General features: G+C 38.9%; 1 protein-coding gene and 1 long non-coding RNA gene across 3 annotated transcripts in view; one reads left to right on the forward strand and one right to left on the reverse strand.

The window, feature by feature from the left end:
• Window positions 1–12929, reverse strand: part of LOC138359462 (uncharacterized) — a 30433-nt gene extending 17504 nt beyond the window's left edge. Inside the window, exon 1 of the long non-coding RNA XR_011225941.1 lies at window positions 12823–12929. This is a non-coding gene — a long non-coding RNA (uncharacterized lncRNA). The remainder of the gene's footprint in view (window positions 1–12822) is intronic.
• Window positions 12930–17229: 4300 nt separating this feature from the next.
• Window positions 17230–20119, forward strand: part of LOC123773938 (uncharacterized) — a 134947-nt gene continuing 132057 nt past the window's right edge. For both annotated transcript variants that reach the window (XM_069318667.1, XM_069318669.1), the window contains exon 1: window positions 17230–17650. The gene's annotated coding sequence lies outside the window, so the exon portion shown is untranslated. The remainder of the gene's footprint in view (window positions 17651–20119) is intronic.

Genomic DNA, 20119 nt, shown 5'->3' on the forward strand with positions numbered 1-20119 from the left:
AAAATTGTGACCTGAATGTGTTGCAGAACGAGACTTTGAGGGGATTCAGTATGAACCTGAAGTGCCTCTTGTAGAAGAAATTGTTTCTCTGGGTCAGCAATTGGCCTTGGAGTTGGATGGTGCTGATGTGGAGGAGTTGGTGGATGAACACAGCGAAGAACTGACCAAGGAATCCTAGCCCTTCACAAGGAGCAGCAACAAGAGACAACTGTGGAAATTCCTTCAGGGGAGGAAGAGGCAGTACAGAATGTCCCTTCCTCAACACTTAAGAAGTGGAGTAGACTGTGGGAAGAAGTGCAAAGTTTTGTTGAAACGACTCACCAAAATCAAGCTGCAGTAGGCCGTTGCCTTAACTTTTTAAATGACACTGTGATACCTCACTACAGACAAATGTTAAAACACAGAGAAAAACAAGTCTCTATTGAAACATAGACAAATCTCCTCCTTCCTCCCCCTCCTCACTATCTTCCATACACCAACAAGTCATCAATAAAGGCAAGCTATAACATGTACATACTGTACAGTACTTTAGTAGCAAATATTTGTGTGTATTATGTATGAAATGTATTTTGAAGTTAATATTTTGGGGAGTTTAGAACGGATTAATTCAATTTACATTAATTCTTATGGGAAATGTTTTGAGTTGGAAATTTTCGGCTTACGACCCATCTCTGGGAACATATTAAATTAAAAAACCAAGGTATCACAGTATATAATAAATATCAAAATGCTACACTGGGCAAAGCATTGGTTAGAACAAAGAAAGCAATGGTCTTCCTAAATGGAAATGAATTTGACTGGAAAAACACTGTGAATGATGTTGCCATAAAGTTCCAACTTGAAGCCAACCTTTTTTCATATAAACATCAGTGACATAGATGAAAATAATACCAACCACATCATCAAATCTGCAACTGACACAATAATCTATAAGTAATGCACATCATAATTATTATATTAACAACATGACTGTACAACAGATCATTAAAGGAAACAACCTAGAAATTATGATCCCCCAGTCATAGAAAGTTGTTTAGCAAGTAGAAGCTGTGGTAAAAAAAATAATCCAATCAAACATTAGGAATAATCAAGCTAAGTTTTGACTTCAATTACATATCTTCTTTTGGAAAAAATCAATGAAGAACAAGAAATTTTATCCCAGAAAAAAGTCAACTCTCATACCAGGAGAGTTCAATCAGCTCAGAGCTAATAAGACTTCAAACCAGACATGACATGGCTGATCTCATTGAGACCATTAAAATATGGAATAAATTGGAAGATATTAATCCAAACCATTTCCAAAGTCCATTGTAACTCACACAAGGGTCAATAACTTCAAGCTCAACAAGCCACAATATAGGACAGAAAACATTTTGTTCACCCATAGGAAAATCAACCTATGAAATTGCCCATCTGCTGCTGATGTAAATGTCAAAACACTACTTTAGTTTAAAATGCATTTGCCAGTCATCTGACTATTTGTGGAGTTCATGTAGATCTCTTTGTAAGGTCTCAATATCACTTTCACTTCCCACTTTACCATAGATCTTAGTGTCATCTGCAAATTTGATGATGTGGTTTGTAATATTCTCATCTATGTCATTGATGTATGACAAAAAGGGTTGGCCCCAAAATGGACACCTGTGGCATCCTACTTAGAACATTTCCCTAGTCAGATTCATTCCCATTTAGCACGACCCTTTGTTTTCTATGTTTTAACCATTGTATTATCCATTCCAGTATTCTCCCATTTATTACAAGTGCCTGTAATTTCCTTCCTAGTCTCTCATGTGGTACCTTGTCAAAAGCTTTAGCAAATTCCATGTAAGCCACATCTACAGAATCCCTATGTCTGAATAACTGGTTACCGTTTCCAGAAATGTGAGCAGGTTAGTAAGGCAGGATCTATTTTTAACAAACAATTTATTGTTAATTATGCTGATTTAATGTTGATTTATACCATCTCCAGAGGTTCCATTTAGTTATTAACGCTCTTTTTACTACTGTACTTGTGTCATCCATCTTGTTTCCCATCTTTTCTTTCTCCTTTTAGGCACATATCTTTGTACGAGTTCAGTAATGACCGTTTTGAAATTTTCCCATGATGTTTCCATGCCATGGTCACCTATTAGCTACCTCAATGAAGTGTTTTGCAATTCCTCTCTCATTCCCTGATAGTTTCCTCAATGGTAATCTAGAAGGTTATCATCCTGGACCTTTACGAGAGTTTCTGTAATTGTATTCCAACTTAGAGTACTGTGCTCACACATTAGGGGTGAGCTTCAATTACATATCCTCTTGAATTTGATTGCTCAAATACTTGAATTTGTTCGATCATGCCCTCTTCTGATGTTAGCACAAGGTCCAAAATGCTGTTACTTCAAGTGGGTTCTATCACATGTTTTATGAAAAATGAGTCCTGCACCAAGTCTAGAAATTTATCTCCTGCTTACAATGTTAGATTTATCCAATCAATTGTCTCTTGGTTAAAATTGCCCATTATAAGAGTTTGGGGTTGTGATGCAGCATTGATCACATTATGCAGATCAATAATTTCCTCTGCTGTTGCTGTGTCAGCCCTGTAGCATACTCCTACTGTCAGTATGTTACCATCTTGAGCTAGTATATTGCACCATACAGACTCTGAGGAACCCATGGTGTTCAGTTCCTCATTGGTTTTGCATTCAGGTCCTCTTTCACATAAAGCAGTACACCACCTACTTTTGTTGTTCAGTCCTTTCTGAATGGTGGATGATACCCCTCGAAGGAGAACTTCTCCCTCAATAATATCCTCTTGTCCCCACGTTCCACTCATACCAATGATGTCTGGAGTCTTGGCTTCAGCATGTGCACACTATGTATCAATTTTATTCACCAGACTTCTGGCATTAGTGTAGAAACACTTTAAATTTCTTTCATTGTTCCTGTTGGGCTGAGAGATAGCTCCTAGATTCTGTACATTATTATTCTGTTTGTTATCACTGCAGTTTTGTGCTTGTTTGTCTTCTGTGATATATAGGGTTAGCTCTGCCTGGCTGGGTGGCAGACAACGTCCTCTCCTCTATCTACTATCTTGATTACCCGTCCTCTCCTGATCACTAGCTTTGAATCTTTGCATGCATCCAAGTTCCTTAACTCCTTTAACTTTCCTCTTAGTACTCTGTTTTCTTTTCACTGTTCAACTGTGTGGACTGGGGAGATATAGACATGGCTATACCCTTTAAGATCTTTTAGGTTATGTGTACTGGTTAGTATCTTCCTTTTGTGTTCAAAGTTTACAATGGTTAAGCATACAAATACTCGCTTTGGGCTTACCTAACCTCTCTACATTGGACTAAGATCTTCCTCGTTACCTACCAGTTTCACTATAACTTCCTCAACGATTTCCTGGTCCTTCTTATCCTCTACGTTTGCAAGGTTCCTTATGATGAGGTTGCTTCTTTATTTTTTCTATCCAAGAATTCCGTTGCTCCCCTCCCTCCAGATCTTCAACTCCACTATCTTCAACTCTGCCTGCATTCAAAGTGTTTTCCCTTAGAGTATGAGTTACTGACAATACTACCCTCATCTACTCAGACCCAATACCACACACATTAAATAATATTGTAAATAACGAATTAAAAAAGTCCACTATTGGATGTCAACCAGCAAACTCACACCAAACATAGAAAAGACCTACAGTACATCTTATTTGGAAGCAAATCAACAAATACAATTCAGCTTCAGATAGGCAATGTTAACATCAGCAATAAAAATTATGGAAAGTTCCTTGACCTATACTTAGACAAGAGACTCAACTTCAGCACCCACATACAGCACAAACAAAAAAATCTCAAATAAATTGGTATACTCTCTAAAATCAGATATTATGTTCCAAACTCTGCTCTCCTCTCACTATATGTACTACATGCTAATCTATCCCTATCTTACATATGGTATCTGTGCATGGGGTTCAACCACTGCAAACTACCTCAAGCCCATTATCACCCAGCAAAAATCTGCTATCAAAACAATAACACACACTGCTTTCAGACATCACTCAGCCCCCTGTTTAAATCCCTAAACATGCTAAACATAAACTCACTCCACACATTCTCTTGTGCCATCTACATTTATAAAACCCTGTTCTGAAACTCTTCCTGGACAGATGTAATTGAACCCATAATCACCACACCAAAATAAATATCTCTTTGATATCCCCAGTCAAACTTAATCTGTGTAAACACTCTATGCAAATAAAGGAACCTGGTCTATCAAACTCACTCCCTAATGAATTGAAAAGCTGTCCAACTTTTGCCTTATTCAAAAATAAAACCAAAAAGTACCTAATTTCATCTTCATAGTTTCCTGACTAGTGCTTTATATATATATATATATATATATATATATATATATATATATATATATATATATATATATATATATATATATATATATATATATATATATATATATATGTCGTACCTAGTAGCCAGAACGCACTTCTCAGCCTACTATGCAAGGCCCGATTTGCCTAATAAGCCAAGTTTTCATGAATTAATTGTTTTTCATCAACCTAACCTACCTAACCTAACCTAACTTTTTTGGCTACCTAATCTAACCTAACCTATAAAGATAGGTTAGGTTAGGTTAGGTAGGGTTGGTTAGGTTCGGTCATATATCTACGTTAATTTTAACTCAAATACAAAAAAAATTGACCTCATACATAATGAAATGGGTAGCTTTATCATTTCATAAGAAAAAAATTAGAGAAAATATATTAATTCAGGAAAACTTGGCTTACTAGGCAAATCGGGTCTTGCATAGTAGGCTGAGAAGTGCGTTCTGGCTACTAGGTACGACATATATATATATATATATATATATATATATATATATATATATATATATATATATATATATATATATATATATATATATTATCAAAAGGGAAGGGAGTACCACCTCTTGCTGGAAGAAGGGGGACCCATAGCCTCGGAGGAAACCACACATAACGCATTGGAGAGAATGTAGGTCCCCTCCAATACAGTTTCTGTGTGCTTTTTTCCTACCACCCCCTTCCTTTTTTTTTTTTTTTTGCTTTATTGTGTATTTAAAGGTTACAAAACATACAAGACAAATGCCTAAAGGTTATGGATCTCTTGAAGCTCCTCCGCTTCCAGACAGGAACTAAGGACGCAGCAAGCATTTCCCCTCTGGATCGCCACACTGAGGCACTAAAACAAAAAACTGGAAGCCCTTGGGTCTCTGGTGACGTCAATGAGCTTGGAACCCAATTCCTTGAGAAATCCCAAGGCACTCTTGCCCCAGGGGCCATGCGTCTCAGACGCTATGGGAACAAAGAGGTATTGACCTTCCAATCGCCTGTACTTGAGTGATTTTGCTGTTTCCCTGTGGTTGGCCGCCCCACCTGCTTGATCAGCTCCGAAGTGTACATAGGTGTCAGCCAGGGTGGATACACATGTGTAGTCCCAAGCCAACTGCCTACCCTCCTTCCATGAGTATCTGGTGATGCCATCAGGGCGAAGTGCGGGGAAATCTGGGTTTTGGACCCCTAGGATGCGAGGTTCTCTCTCCGCTGGGCACCTAGCTGAGACGAGGCTTCTCTTGATGATGTCATTGACCTCGTTGTGTCTTGCATGCCAGCCCTTTGTGCTTCCGCAATGCAACCCATGCAGTCCGTATTGGTCTGCTTCCACCCTGTGGAAGCAGACCCTGTGGAATATATATATATATATATATATATATATATATATATATATATATATATATATATATATATATATATATATATATATATATATATATATATATATATATATATATATTAGTATATTTTGGTAGCAGTCTTTCCTGTAGACATATATTATTAAATATGACCGAAATAGTAAGATTAATAATTCTAACACGAATTTTCTCGATCTTTCTTATGTTTCTTTTCACTGTTGATGGTAAATGAAAAATCAATTCTCCAAAATTCATTTTTATTTCTAGTCTGACGCGACACTTGAGAGCGTTTCGTAAAACTTATTCCATTTTCAAAGACTTTAGTTTACACACACACACACAACTATAATTGAATAGAGCTTAAACATCTTTGATTTTTTATACCTGCATTTGGGTGAGGTGATATGTTACAACAGTTTTGGATGAGGTGAAAACAAACTTTCAACACAAGCCAGAGCACGAAACAATGGGTATTGAAGGTAAGAATGGAAGTAATTGCAGAGGGCCTATTGGCCCATATTTCTTGATGCTTCTATATTGGAGTGGAGTCTTGAAGTGGGTAGAATATAGTTGTGCATTAATTGGCTATTGATTCCTGGTGTTGACTTCTTGATGTGCAGTGCCTCGCAGATGTCAAGCCGACTGCTATCGCTGTATCTATCGATGATTTCCGTGTTTTTTGTTAAGACTTCTCTGGTGATGGTCTGGTTGTGGGAAGAGATTAAATGTTCCTTAATGGAGCCCTGTTGCTTATGCATCGTTAATCGCCTGGAAAGAGATGTTGTTGTCTTGCCTATATACTGAATTCTTTGAGGCTTACTGTCCCCAAGAGGGCATTTGAAGGCATAGACGACGTTGGTCTCTTTTAAAGCGTTCTGCTTTGTGTCTGGAGAGTTTCTCATGAGTAGGCTGGTCGTTTTCTTGGTTTTATAGTAAATCGTCAGTTGTATCTTCTGATTTTTGTCTGTAGGGATAACGTTTCTATTAACAATATCTTTCAGGACCCTTTCCTCCGTTTTATGAGCTGTGGAAAAGATATATATATATATATATATATATATATATATATATATATATATATATATATATATATATATATATATATATATATATATATATATATATGACGACTGAAAACTCACACCCCAGAAGTGACTCGAGCCTATACTCCCAGGAGCAACGCAACTGGTAACTACAGGATGCCTTAATATTCAGTCGCATATAGTCCTGGGGACCATTCAGGCTTGTTCGCATTTGTGTTCCTCACGTGTGCCCCAAAGAATGAGGTGATTTGATAAAATGCTATGCCCAAGATTACCATCCGAGTGCCGGCGGGGAAGTGGTTCAAATAGCTTCAGCTATCACTTCCTTATGTCCGGTCATGATGGTCAAGCGGATTAAGGCATCCTGTAGTTACCAGTTGCGTTGCTCCTGGGAGTATGGGTTCGAGTCACTTCTGGGGTGTGAGTTTTCAGTCGCATATAGTCCTGGGGACCATTCAGGCTTGTTCGCATATATATATATATATATATATATATATATATATATATATATATATATATATATATATATATATATATATATATATATATATATATATAAAATGTTTATTCAGGTAAAAGTACATACATAGAAGATGAGTTAAAAACATAATGTTGGATTTATAGAAAGAGCTAGTACATACAATACCTAAAGCCACTAATACACACAGTATTTCGGGCAAGGTGTGGGGGAAAAAAAACACTTAGACTAAAGCTTGATACTAATTGAGAATAAAGTACAGTATAAATTGTGCAGGAAAAAGGGGGGGGGGGAGGGAATGTGGCAGAAATCAACAATTATACAACTTGGTCAACAAACAGTATTGCAGGCGATGAGTCACAATAACGTGGCTGAAGTATGTGTGTATATATATATATATATATATATATATATATATATATATATATATATATATATATATATATATATATATATATATATATATATATATATATATATATGACTTGAGAATGGTCCAGGACGGACCGAAACGTCGTCGTCCCTTCAACTTCTAGTGTGTGGTCTGGTCAACAAACAGTATTGTTTGAAAATAGCAAGATATGGTTGACAATTAGGGGAGGTAAGGTAGGTTACATGGAGTTTATTAGGTAGGTTTATTAGTACGTTTTACTCTTAAACTGGTTGAGAGAGGTACAGTCTTTAACATGATTGGGAAGGTCATTCCACGTTCTGGGTCCCTTGATTTGTAGATAATTTTTAGTCTGGTTAAGGTGCACTCTTGGAATATCAAATAGGTATTTGTTTCTGGTGTGGTGCCCATGGGTTCTGTTATGACCTTCTAGGAAGCATTTAAGGTCAGGATTGGCATTACATTTCAGAGTTTTAAATATACAGAGTACACATGAGAGGATGTGCAGTGACTTAATATCTAACATATTCAAAGATTTAAGTAAGGGTACCGAGTGCTGACTGGGGCCAGAGTTTGATATTGTTCTAATAGCAGCTTTGTGTTGAGAAATTAGAGGACGTAGATGATTTTGGGTAGTAGAACCCTAAGCACAAATACCATAATTGAGATAAGGATAGATAAGAGTAATAGAGCATCACCAAGGCAGGGCAAGGTACATAATATCTGATCTTAGAAAGAATGTCAACCTTACATAGGTCAACAAATAACCCAACAGGGAACTCATTACAGGGAACAGGGAACAAATAACCCAACAGGGAAGCTGCATGTATGAACACTACACACAGAAATCACAATAGCATGATGCATCAAATGAACAAATCCACAAGGGCCATGACGAGGATTCGAACCTGTAATGAAGTAAGGGCGAAGAGGTAGAACGGCCTATTGACATTGCTCGAGTGCATGGGGGAATTGTGTAAAATCCTGGTTTGTGTCTCGGAGAGGCTGCAGGATCCAAGTAAATTCAGTAGAATTTCTGGTTGCAATTCTTATACCATGTCGTAGCTCAGTCGATTAAGGCAGCATCTGGGATGCTCTCAGACGTAGGTTCGAATCCTCGTCACGGCCCCTGTGGATTTGTTCATTTGATTCATCACGCTATTGTGATTTCTGTGTGTAATGAAGTAAAGGGGAAGAGGTAAAACGGCCTATTGACATACCTCGAGTGCATGGGGAAATTGTGTAAAATCCTGGTTTATGTCTCGGAGAGGCTGCAGGATCCAAGTAAATTCAGTAGAATTTCTAGTTGCAATTCTTATACCATGTTGTAGGTCAGTCGATTAAGGCAGCGTCTGGGATGCTCTCGGATGTAGGTTCGAATCCTCATCACGGCCCTTGTGGATTTGTGCATGTGTGAAATTAATCATACTAATCAGTGTATTGTTAGTGCTTTTTTGGGGGTCTGAAGCCATATTGGAAAGAGCTAAATATATTGTGTTTGGCTAGATAAAAGTAAAGCTGCTTGTAGATTAGCTTTTCAAATATTTTTGACAAGGTTGGCAGAATTTATATAGGTCTGAAATTGTTGACATCAGTGAGATCACCACATTTATGGACTAGGGTTACTCTCGCTTTTTTTAGAATATCCGGAAAAGTTTGGAGTTCAAGTGATTTGTTGAAGAGCAATGCAATGGCAGGAGCTAGAAATCTGGAAGCTTTTTTGTAAATTAGAGTTGGTATCTCAGCAAGGGCTGGACACACAGCATCGCTCCTGTGCCAGATAAGTCCACTACAGGCTCACCATAGCCCGTGCTACTTGCCCCGCTCCTGTGCCAGGTAAGTTACAGGCTCACCATAGCCCATGCTACTTGGAACTTGTTCCAAGTAGCTTAATCTATAACAATAACAACATCAGCAAGGGCACTTGACTTTGTTTTAAGAGAAAAGATGTATGTAGGATGCATTTAAGAGAAAGGAAATATGTACCTAAGCCATACAACTTCACCATTGTAATCATAGCTATCACTTTATCTTGAGGTTATCTTGAGATGATTTTGGGGCTTTAGTGTCCCCGCGGCCCAGTCCTCGACCAGGCCTCCACCCCCAGGAAGTAGCCTGTGACAGCTGACTAACACCCAGGTACCTATTTTACTGCTAGGTAACAGGGGCATAGGGTGAAAGAAACTCTGCCCACTGTTTCTCGCCGGCACCCAGGATCGAACCTGGGACCACAGGATCACAAGTCAAGCGTGCTGTCCGCTCGGCCGACCGGCTCCCTTTATATTACTTTATATCATAGTTGTTATATTGAATGCATATTTTACTGCATTATACCTTGAAATAATCCTCAAATTATGCTACAATATACCTGTTGATAACCCTCAAATTTTAATATTTATTTTATTTATTTATTTATTTATTTATTTATATACAAGAGGGTACATTGGGTTTGTGAGAATACATAGCATGGTATTTACAATCTTGTAAAGCCACTAGTATGCGCAGCGTTTCGGGCAGGTCTTTAATCTAACAGATAATTTTAAGTAGGTAAATTCTATCAGAATTAATAAAATGATAACAGATACATTGCAAGAAAAAAATGAGATGAGAGAGATTAGTAAGTATATTAAAGCACATTGGTATGTTAAAGCTCTGATTGATTACATTGACAGCTTGATTGGTAATTTAAACAAAGATTAATAGGCACCATACAGCAAATTGATAGCACATATAAGAAGACAGCAATGATCACAATGGTAAAGTTGTTCGGATTGGGTACATAAAAATTGGGAGATTGGGTAGCACTAGATACAGTGCAATTTTAAGCAACAAGGTAAAAAACTATGAAGATGAAATTAGGTACTTTTTTGTTTTGTTTTTGAATGACACAAAAGTTGGACAGCTTTTTCAATTCAATAGGGAGTGAGTTCCATAGACTGGGTCCCTTTATTTGCATAGAGTGTTTACACAGATTAAGTTTGACTATGGGGATATCAAAGAGATATTTATTTCTGGTGTGGTGATAATGAGTCCTATTACATCTGTCCAGGGAGAGTTTCAGAGCAGGATTTGCATTTAAGAAAAGGGTTTTGTAAATGCAGATGACACAAGAGAATTTGTGGAGTGAGATTATGTTTAGCATGTTTAGGGAGTTAAACAAGAGGGGCTGAGTGTTGTCTGAAAGCAGAATTTGTTATTATTCTGATAGCAGATTTTTGCTGGGTGATGATGGACTTGAGGTGGTTTGCAGTGGTTGAACCCCATGCACAGATACCATAATTAAGATAGGGATAGATTAGTGCATAATATAGAGAGATGAGAGCAGAGTTAGGTACATAATATCTGATTTTAGAGAGTATACCAACTGTTTTAGTGACTTCCTTAGTTATGTGTTGTATGTGGGTGCTGAAGTTGAGTCTCTTGTCTAGGAATAGGCCAAGAAACTTTCCATCATTTTTATTACTAATATTTACATTGTTTATCTGAAGCTGAATTGCATTTGTAGATTTGCTTCCAAATAAGATGTAGTAGGTCTTTTCTATGTTAAGTGTTACTTTAATGTTCTTACTAATCTTTGTCATATACGAGAAGTTTACCCTTCTTCATGTTCTTCTTTATAGTAGGTGCAGTAAGTTTGATCCGATTTAGCTCTTGATCTGATCGATTTGATCTGACTTAGCTCTTGTCAATATGGCTTCAGACCCAAAAAAAGCACTAACGATGCACTTATTAGTATGATTAACTTAATTCACGCAGCTCTTGATAAAAAGGAGTTTCCTGTTGGGTTATTTGTGGACCTGCGTAAGGCTTTTGACACTGTCAACCATCAAAACCTTCTTCTTAAATTACATCATTATGGAGTCAGAGGACACTCCCTGCAATACCTCAAATCTTATCTTACTGACAGGCTCCAGTATGTTTCTGTGAATAATACAATTTCTCCCACCCTACCCATCAACATTGGTGTTCCTCAGGGCAGCATACTTGGCCCTCTCCTCTTTCTCATCTACATTAATGACCTTCCAAATGCCTCCCAACACCTCAAACCAATTCTATTTGCTGACGACACATCCTTCATTTACTCCAGTCCTGACCCCCTTGCTCTAAATGCCACAGTAAATACTGAGCTAGAGAAAGTCCATCTTTGGCTAACTGCCAACAAACTCACCCTTAACATTGACAAAACGTTTTATATTCTGTTTGGCAATAAATCCACTAATCAGATAAATCTCAAAATAAACGATACCCAAATTTGTAACAAATTAGATGGCAAATTCCTTGGCGTTCTTATCGACCACAAGCTGAATTTCCAGGGTCACATTCTAAATATATCAAAAAAAGTTTCAAAAACTGTTGGCATTCTTTCCAAGATCAGATATTATGCACCCCGCCCTGCCCTGGTTACTCTCTATTACTCCCTCATCTATCCATACCTCAACTATGGTATTTGTGCTTGGGGTTCTACTACCCAAAATCATTTACGTCCTCTTATTACCCAACACAAAGCTGCTATTAGGACAATATCCAACTCTGGCCCCAGACATCACTCGGTACCCTTACTCAAATCTCTGAATATGTTAGATATTAAGTCACTGCACATTCTCTCTTGTGTATTATACATATATAAAACGCTGAACTGTAATGCCAATCCTGACCTCAAAAGCTTCATTGAAGGTTGTAACAGAACCCATGAGCACCACACCAGGAATAAATACAGTTTTGATATTCCTAGAGTACGACTTAATCAAACTAGAAATGCTCTACAAATCAAGGGACCCAGAATGTGGAATGACCTTCCCAACCATGTTAAAGACTGTACCTCTCTCAACCAGTTTAAGATAAAAACTAAACACTACCTAATAAATTCCCTGTAACCCACCTCACTCCTTTATTGTCAACCCATGTCTGTTATTTTATTATTATTTTTTTTTTTAATCAACACTGTTTGTCAACCTATTGTATTTGTGCTGCTTTTTCAGTCATGTTCCCCCTTTTTTTTATCTTTATTTGTATTTGTTTTCAACACTTTTTATTCTTTATGCTCAATTAGTATTAAGTTCTAGATATTAATGTTTTTCTTGCCCGAAACGCATTGCGTAATAGTGGCTTTAGGCATTGTATGTACTAGCTCTATCTATATATCAATCCATTAATGTAACATCACTTGTATGTATGTACCTTACCTGAATAAACATATTTATTTATTTATTATTATTTCGCCTCCACGTGACTTTGTTGTTGTTGATATAGGGGCGACGAGAGTTTGTTTACACTAACTCGCCCAGGGCTACGAGGGCTACTCACCCAAATTATTTACCTACCTGAATATTCATGAGAGCCACTAATACTAGTGACCTCGATGACGAAAAGAAGCCAGCGGCTTGTCAACTGTCTCCCCATTTGTCCCGATGATCTTTTTCAGCTGTATTTTAAAACCCAGCAGAGTTTTTGCGTTTACAACTTCGGCGGGTAGGCTGTTCCACCGGCTTACGACCCTATACACACAAAAATCACAATAGCGTGATACATCAAATGAACAAATCCACAAGGGCCGTGATGAGGGTTCAAACACTGGAACCACTGTCAGGTACAGTACCTGTGTTAACTGATACTGAGTCAATTCATGGTGCTGAATAGTTTTCCAGGTTTAGCTCCTTCTCTCGATAATTACCTAAGTTAATGGACATGACATAAATCAAGTTTTTGAAGATTGATCAATAGTCAAAACTTTAATTTCATGGAGAACAATGAACTTCACAACCGAGGTCAACATGGATGAAGAGCAGGAAGATTTTGTCTTTTGCAATTACTCGACCAGTATGACAATATCATGGAAATATTAAAATATAAACAAAATTCAGATGTGATATACATGGACATTACAAAGGTTTTGATAAATGTTATCATGGAATGATGGCCCATAAAAGATGATCATTAGCAATAATAGGTAAAGTAGGATGATGGATATTCAATTTCCTGTAAATCAGAATGCAAACACTGACAAAGAAAATGAAGTCCAAGCATGGTGAAAAGCTTTGTACTCAGGACACAGTCCTTGCACTCACTGCTTTTCTTATTCTCATATCAGATACTAGAGAGGTACCCAGCTGTCCCTAGGTCTATCTCCTCCTCCCCCTCTCTCTTCCTCCTATCCTTCCCTTTCCCCTAACATCCCTCCTCTACCACCCCCTCTCTCCTCTGTCTTTGTCTAAAAAATGCAATACTGCATTCACATTCATTGTCTACATGACCACACCTTTACTACGAACGAGTTTCATCTCTGCACATCTTTACTACTCGCTATATTCATCACTTTTACCATCTCTTAATACACAACCATCACTATTATACTGTATCAATTTTCACTGCAAATGACCATCATCACTAATCATCTTTACATTACACTATTTTCACCACTATAAACATCTTAATTAACTCACAACCATCATCACTGTAACCATCTTCACTATACACAACTTGCAACACACAAACTACACTACACATGGACTATCAACATTACTGTAACCATCCTCATTAACTACTGTCTTCACCTCTATAACCATCATCACTACCAGGGCACTGCTGGGTTTCCCTTCTACAACCTTCCCTCTCCTACACCACCTTCCCTACCATTCACCACTTAACTTACCCTTCATTACTTTCCTCACCCTTCACCACCTTCCCAACCCTTCATTACCTTTCCTCACCCTTCACCACCTTCCCAACCCTTCATTACCTTTCCTACCCTTCGCCATCTTCCCTACCCTCATAACCTTTCCTTCCTACCTTACACCACCTTTCTTGCTCATCACCACCACCTTCACCCTTCATCTTCCCTACCCATCACTACCTTTCCACCCTTTCACCTCCTCTACTTTTCATAACTTTCCCTTCATCACTGTAACTACAGTATCTTCAATGTACTGTACACTGTCGCCATCAATAAATAAACTACATAAGACAAGCTAACATTTAATCCTGTTCAATATAATATGTTCAATGAATCTTAGGAAGGTGTCTAGTATTTAGCAATATAAATGAAGTTGTAAGCTGGCTTGGAATTTTCACTGATTATGTTGGGGGGGGGGTGGACCCCTAATAAGGGCCCACCCCCTCTTAAAAGTGTCAATAGGACTGACTCCAACCAGCCTATGTCCGTCCCATACTCCAGACCATTCACTCTGCTAAGTTTGGTGAGGCTAGACCCAAGCATCTGGCCTCCAGCCCTGAACACATAGGCAGACATTCTCTCTTATATACACACAGACACAAATACATGTCACGCCTTCATGTTATCCTTGCTAGACAATACAGTACAAAAATTAGCTAGAAAACTACTTTGTAGAAAAATTTAAAATGTAAATGCTGATACTGATAGCCTTTAACTGGGGAAGGAAAATAACAATGTTAACAGTAATAGATACCAGATACTGTACTAACGTATGGTAAAAATGAAGAATTTAAATTAAATAGAGGTAAGGTAAGGTAATTATGAAGAGAAAGCACTAAGCCATTATCATACAGCTCCTATGTAAACTCATAATAGAAAAAATGGGAAAACGCCAAGCCATTATGACTATATAGCACTTGAAAAGGTCAGGATAAGAATTTGGGCGAGGGAAGAGGAAAAGGAATGGTGCCCAACCACTTGGACCATCGGGGATTGAACACCGACCTGCAAGAAGTGAGACCGTTGTTTTACTGTCCAGTCCCAGTGATCGCTGATAAAAATACATCATCTCCACAACCAGTAGCCTCCTGAATACCTTTGTTATTTTTGACTGTTTTTGGGTGTTCAGAGAGGCTATTGAATCTTTTAATCCTTTTAACCTCCAAGCACCTGCCTACCAGGGGGGGAGGGGGGTAGAAGTAGCCTAAGCTACTCTATCCCTTTGAGATTTCTTTCTTTCTTGTCTCAATAAACATACTTGAACTTGAACCTGCCTACCCCTTCCCTACCTATAACCCCTATACACATACACACCCCATACACCCAGGCCAACCTATCACAACCCAACCTATTGATATATCAAACTTGTGAAATGAGAACATGAGCTATGTGCAAACTGCCTTCATACATTATGTCTGCCATCATATGGTATAAGTCTGCCCTTTTCCCTTATAATTACATCGATAACATCCATTAAAATATACTGTATACCACCTATACCCCTTCAACCAACCTGCCCCCATCACTAACACATACCACCAATACCTCTTTTATCCCCCTAGACCCTATAACCAATACTTACCATTAACACCCCAACCACCCATAACCACCCATCGACTCCTCTCACTAACACACACACACACAACAATTTTATTTACCACATAAACATGAGCAAAAACACTCCTCCCTTCCTGTCTCCTACACATTGATTTTAGCCAAAAAGCTGGGAGGTCATCCCGGTGTCCACCTTACACTGGTGTTTTAATTGGTGTTATGTTCTAACGGGTGTGTTTTATTTTTCTAAAATATCTAAAATACAACATAAATACAAAGGTATTTGATCAGGTTCATGTTGATAGTGGGGAGGCGGTGGTAGAGAGCCTGGGAGAAGTTGGCCTCTGGTAAGGCTTCTGGTGGCGTCGCTCCTCCCGTTGACGTCTTCTCCTCTGTATTTCCTCGGCCGAAGACAGAACTATTTTATCGTTTAACACGCTCTCATGTTAGTTTTTAACTTTCAGACTAAAAGGTCTACGGTGCAGTTCACTGACCATAGCCAATACATTTTGAACGGCTACTGTATCGGGGTAAGGTCCCATCCTCATGTTGTAATACCACAAAACTTCCTCAAAATTGTCTAGATTACAACTTGTTACTATATCAAGGAAGGTTAGTGCGTGATAAGCACAGGTGCCGAGGTATTTCCCTTGTTTTGCAAGCTTAACAATTTTAACATCTTTTTTAGGTATTCTATTTTTTATCATAAAATCTATTAAATTTCTAGGGAAAGGGAAATTATTCGAATCATAATAGAGATAGACTCCATCTCTGCAGCGATACAAAGACACAAGATGGTCAATGAGGTCCAATATTAACCCTTCACCCCTGGCGAGGGAAGTTTTATTAAGATCCTCCTTCTCAATACATCGACATCTTTTCAGAGGACGTGGAGAATGGCGCAATATAGTGTTATATTCGTGTATATATAGTCCACGGACTTGACGCAGCACTGGGTGGAAGGTTCCCTCGTACAGTATGTCTTCTGATAATGAGTCTGTCTGTGAGTGAAGCTGGAGTATATCTCCTGCCATACTGTTATTAACTGGATGGCTGACGCAAGAAGTCACTAAGGTTGATAAACTAATATTACACCAGCACCTATCACTGTAGAGGAACCACTTGTAGGTTATTACGTCAGGTGTACACCCGGATACTGAGCTTATTAATATATCATAGATAGCAGTAATATAGTTAAGGGGAGTTGTTGATGATGAGTATGGTGATGGTGATTATTATTATTATTATTATTATTATTATTATTATTATTATTATTATTATTGTTATTATTATTATTATTATTATTATTATTATTATTATTATTATTATTATTATTATTATTATTATTATTTTGGAGCGACGACGATCGTGGGATGGGATGCGACCCACCAACTCCCGGCAGCTGTCGGTCAAGCCGGTCAAGCTGTCTCCCTCCCAGACAGAAAACTTAAATTTACCTGAGGGCCACTATTAGTAGTGGCCTCGACGAGGACAGGAAGCCGGCGGCTTGTCAAGGGTCCCACCCCCCACTTGCTCTGATGAAAAACGTTCAAAATCTGCCTTAATCTCGTTGTGGCAACTCCCGGCACAACTTTCCTGTGACCCAAGACGATATGTGTATCAGGCGTCTTAACAATCCGGACCGTTCAATAGGAATAACAAACGGCAGTAAGAAAATCCTAAATCGCGAAACAGAACGTGATCCGGCGGCCCCCAGGCGGAGCAGGGGACCAAACGTCTGCTCGTCCTCAAGGTTCTTCTTCGGGATTCGCGCAGCTTACATGAAGGTTTGTCCTCTCAACTGCACGAGCGGTGATGTTGAAAGATGCGGCACTCACGCTCGTCGTCAAGGTTCAACTAGGAGTCCCCATTGTTATTTATTTATATATATATATACAAGAAGGTACATTGGGTTTATGAGAGTACATATTGATGTTTTTATATTCTTTTAAAGCCACTAACACGCACAGCGTATCGGGCAGCTCCTTACTCTAACAGATAATTTTAAGTCGGCAATTTATAACAAAACTGAATTTTTTTAACCTACTTGGTTACCTTGAGGTGTTTTCGGGGCTTAGCGTCCCCGCGGCCCGGTCGTCGACCAGGCCTCCTGGTTGCTGGACTGGCCAACCAGACTGTTGGATGCGGCTGCTCGCAGCCTGACGTAAGAGTAGCACAGACTGTGTCTTGGTCACATACAGGAGTAGCACAGACTGTGTCTTGGTCACATTCAGGAGTAGCACAGACTATATCTTGGTCACATTCAGGAGTAGCACAGACTATATCTTGGTCACATACAGGAGTAGCACAGACTGTGTCTTGGTCACATACAGGAGTAGCACAGACTGTATCTTGGTCACATACAGGAGTAGCACAGACTGTATCTTGGTCACATACAGGAGTAGCACAGACTGTATCTTGGCCACATACAGGAGTAGCACAGACTGTATCTTGGCCACATACAGGAGTAGCACAGACTGTATCTTGGCCACATACAGGAGTAGCACAGACTGTATCTTGGCCACATACAGGAGTAGCACAGACTGTATCTTGGTCACATACAGGAGTAGCACAGACTGTGTCTTGGTCACATACAGGAGTAGCACAGACTGTATCTTGGTCACATACAGGAGTAGCACAGACTGTATCTTGGCCACATACAGGAGTAGCACAGACTGTGTCTTGGTCACATACAGGAGTAGCACAGACTGTATCTTGGTCACATACAGGAGTAGCACAGACTGTATCTTGGCCACATACAGGAGTAGCACAGACTGTATCTTGGCCACATACAGGAGTAGCACAGACTGTATCTTGGTCACATACAGGAGTAGCACAGACTATATCTTGGTCACATACAGGAGTAGCACAGACTGTATCTTGGTCACATACAGGAGTAGCACAGACTGTATCTTGGTCACATACAGGAGTAGCACAGACTGTATCTTGGTCACATACAGGAGTAGCACAGACTATATCTTGGTCACATACAGGAGTAGCACAGACTGTCTTGGCCACATACAGAGAGAAGCGGCAGTTAGATATGTGATTGTGTTAAACCTAACTAAACCGTTACTTACTTACTAACTTACTCACTTGGTATTTACGACTTACTAACAACTTATAAACAAAACAAGAGGAGACATCATGACGAATGACGGGCCGTGACCAATCCTCGTCACGGCCCTTGTGGATTTGTTCAAGAGGAGATATGATCACTACATGCAAACTCTTGAAGATAATGCGCGAAGGGAACAAGAACAGTCTCTTGTTGCTGACACTAAAGAACAGGATGGCATCAACGGAAGTTGAAAACACAAATTGACTCAGAGATCTGAGAGAAAGAACTGGTACACTGAGTGGGTAGCCAACAAGTGGAATACTTGGGAAAGTAAGTCATGGAAGCCACCTCCATCCACAGCTTCAAGAGTACTGCGACATATGACCTATACGTCAATAGATGTATAAATCTACTAAGTACAAAATATTGCAAGGTGGGAGCTTACCCGTAAACACACACACACTAGCTATGCAGGACCTTCCGTGGACTGATAACTCAGCTGTCACCAGCCGTGCGTGTACACTGATCAATACTAGGATACAACCGGTGATAAATTACCCAAAACATCACACACCTGTTTTCTCTTAACCCCCCCAACCCTCTGTTAATATACAATCCATGTAATTACCAAGAACTTACGACGGAACACTTCCTAAATCCATCATAACTACGGAAACAATCAACACAAGAACAACTTATGAAGTAATTGAATTATACATATTAACAGTCAACTCTCCAAACGACATAATCATCCAGGTATTAACGACACACAAAAGGTTCTACTGGAAACAGCATAAATTTGTCCAGGAGAGACTGTCCTTTTGTTTACCAGGACAATGACATTCAAATATACCGAAGATTGGGATTTTTCCGTTGGAGACGCGGAGGTGGTGGTTAATTATTGGGTAATTTACTTCCTTCCGTGCATGTTCTTCTCCGAGTCTGTGTTTTTTCTGTTTATGCTTGAATATATATAATTTGTGTGTGTGTGTGTGTGTGCGCGCGCGGAACGACCAAATTTGAAAAATATAAGCTTTAGGCTTTCAACCTTTTTAGGGTTATTGACAAAACCGGATTGAAGGTGAATGGGAAACAAGGACTGTTATATACAAGCCTGCAGAATCGAGCTATTAGCTCTTGGACCCCACCTTTCTAACCAATTTATTTTCCCTCTATTATGGCTACTACATATATT

Source organism: Procambarus clarkii, chromosome 91 (assembly GCF_040958095.1).
Source record: "Procambarus clarkii isolate CNS0578487 chromosome 91, FALCON_Pclarkii_2.0, whole genome shotgun sequence".
NCBI lineage: Eukaryota > Metazoa > Arthropoda > Malacostraca > Decapoda > Cambaridae > Procambarus > Procambarus clarkii.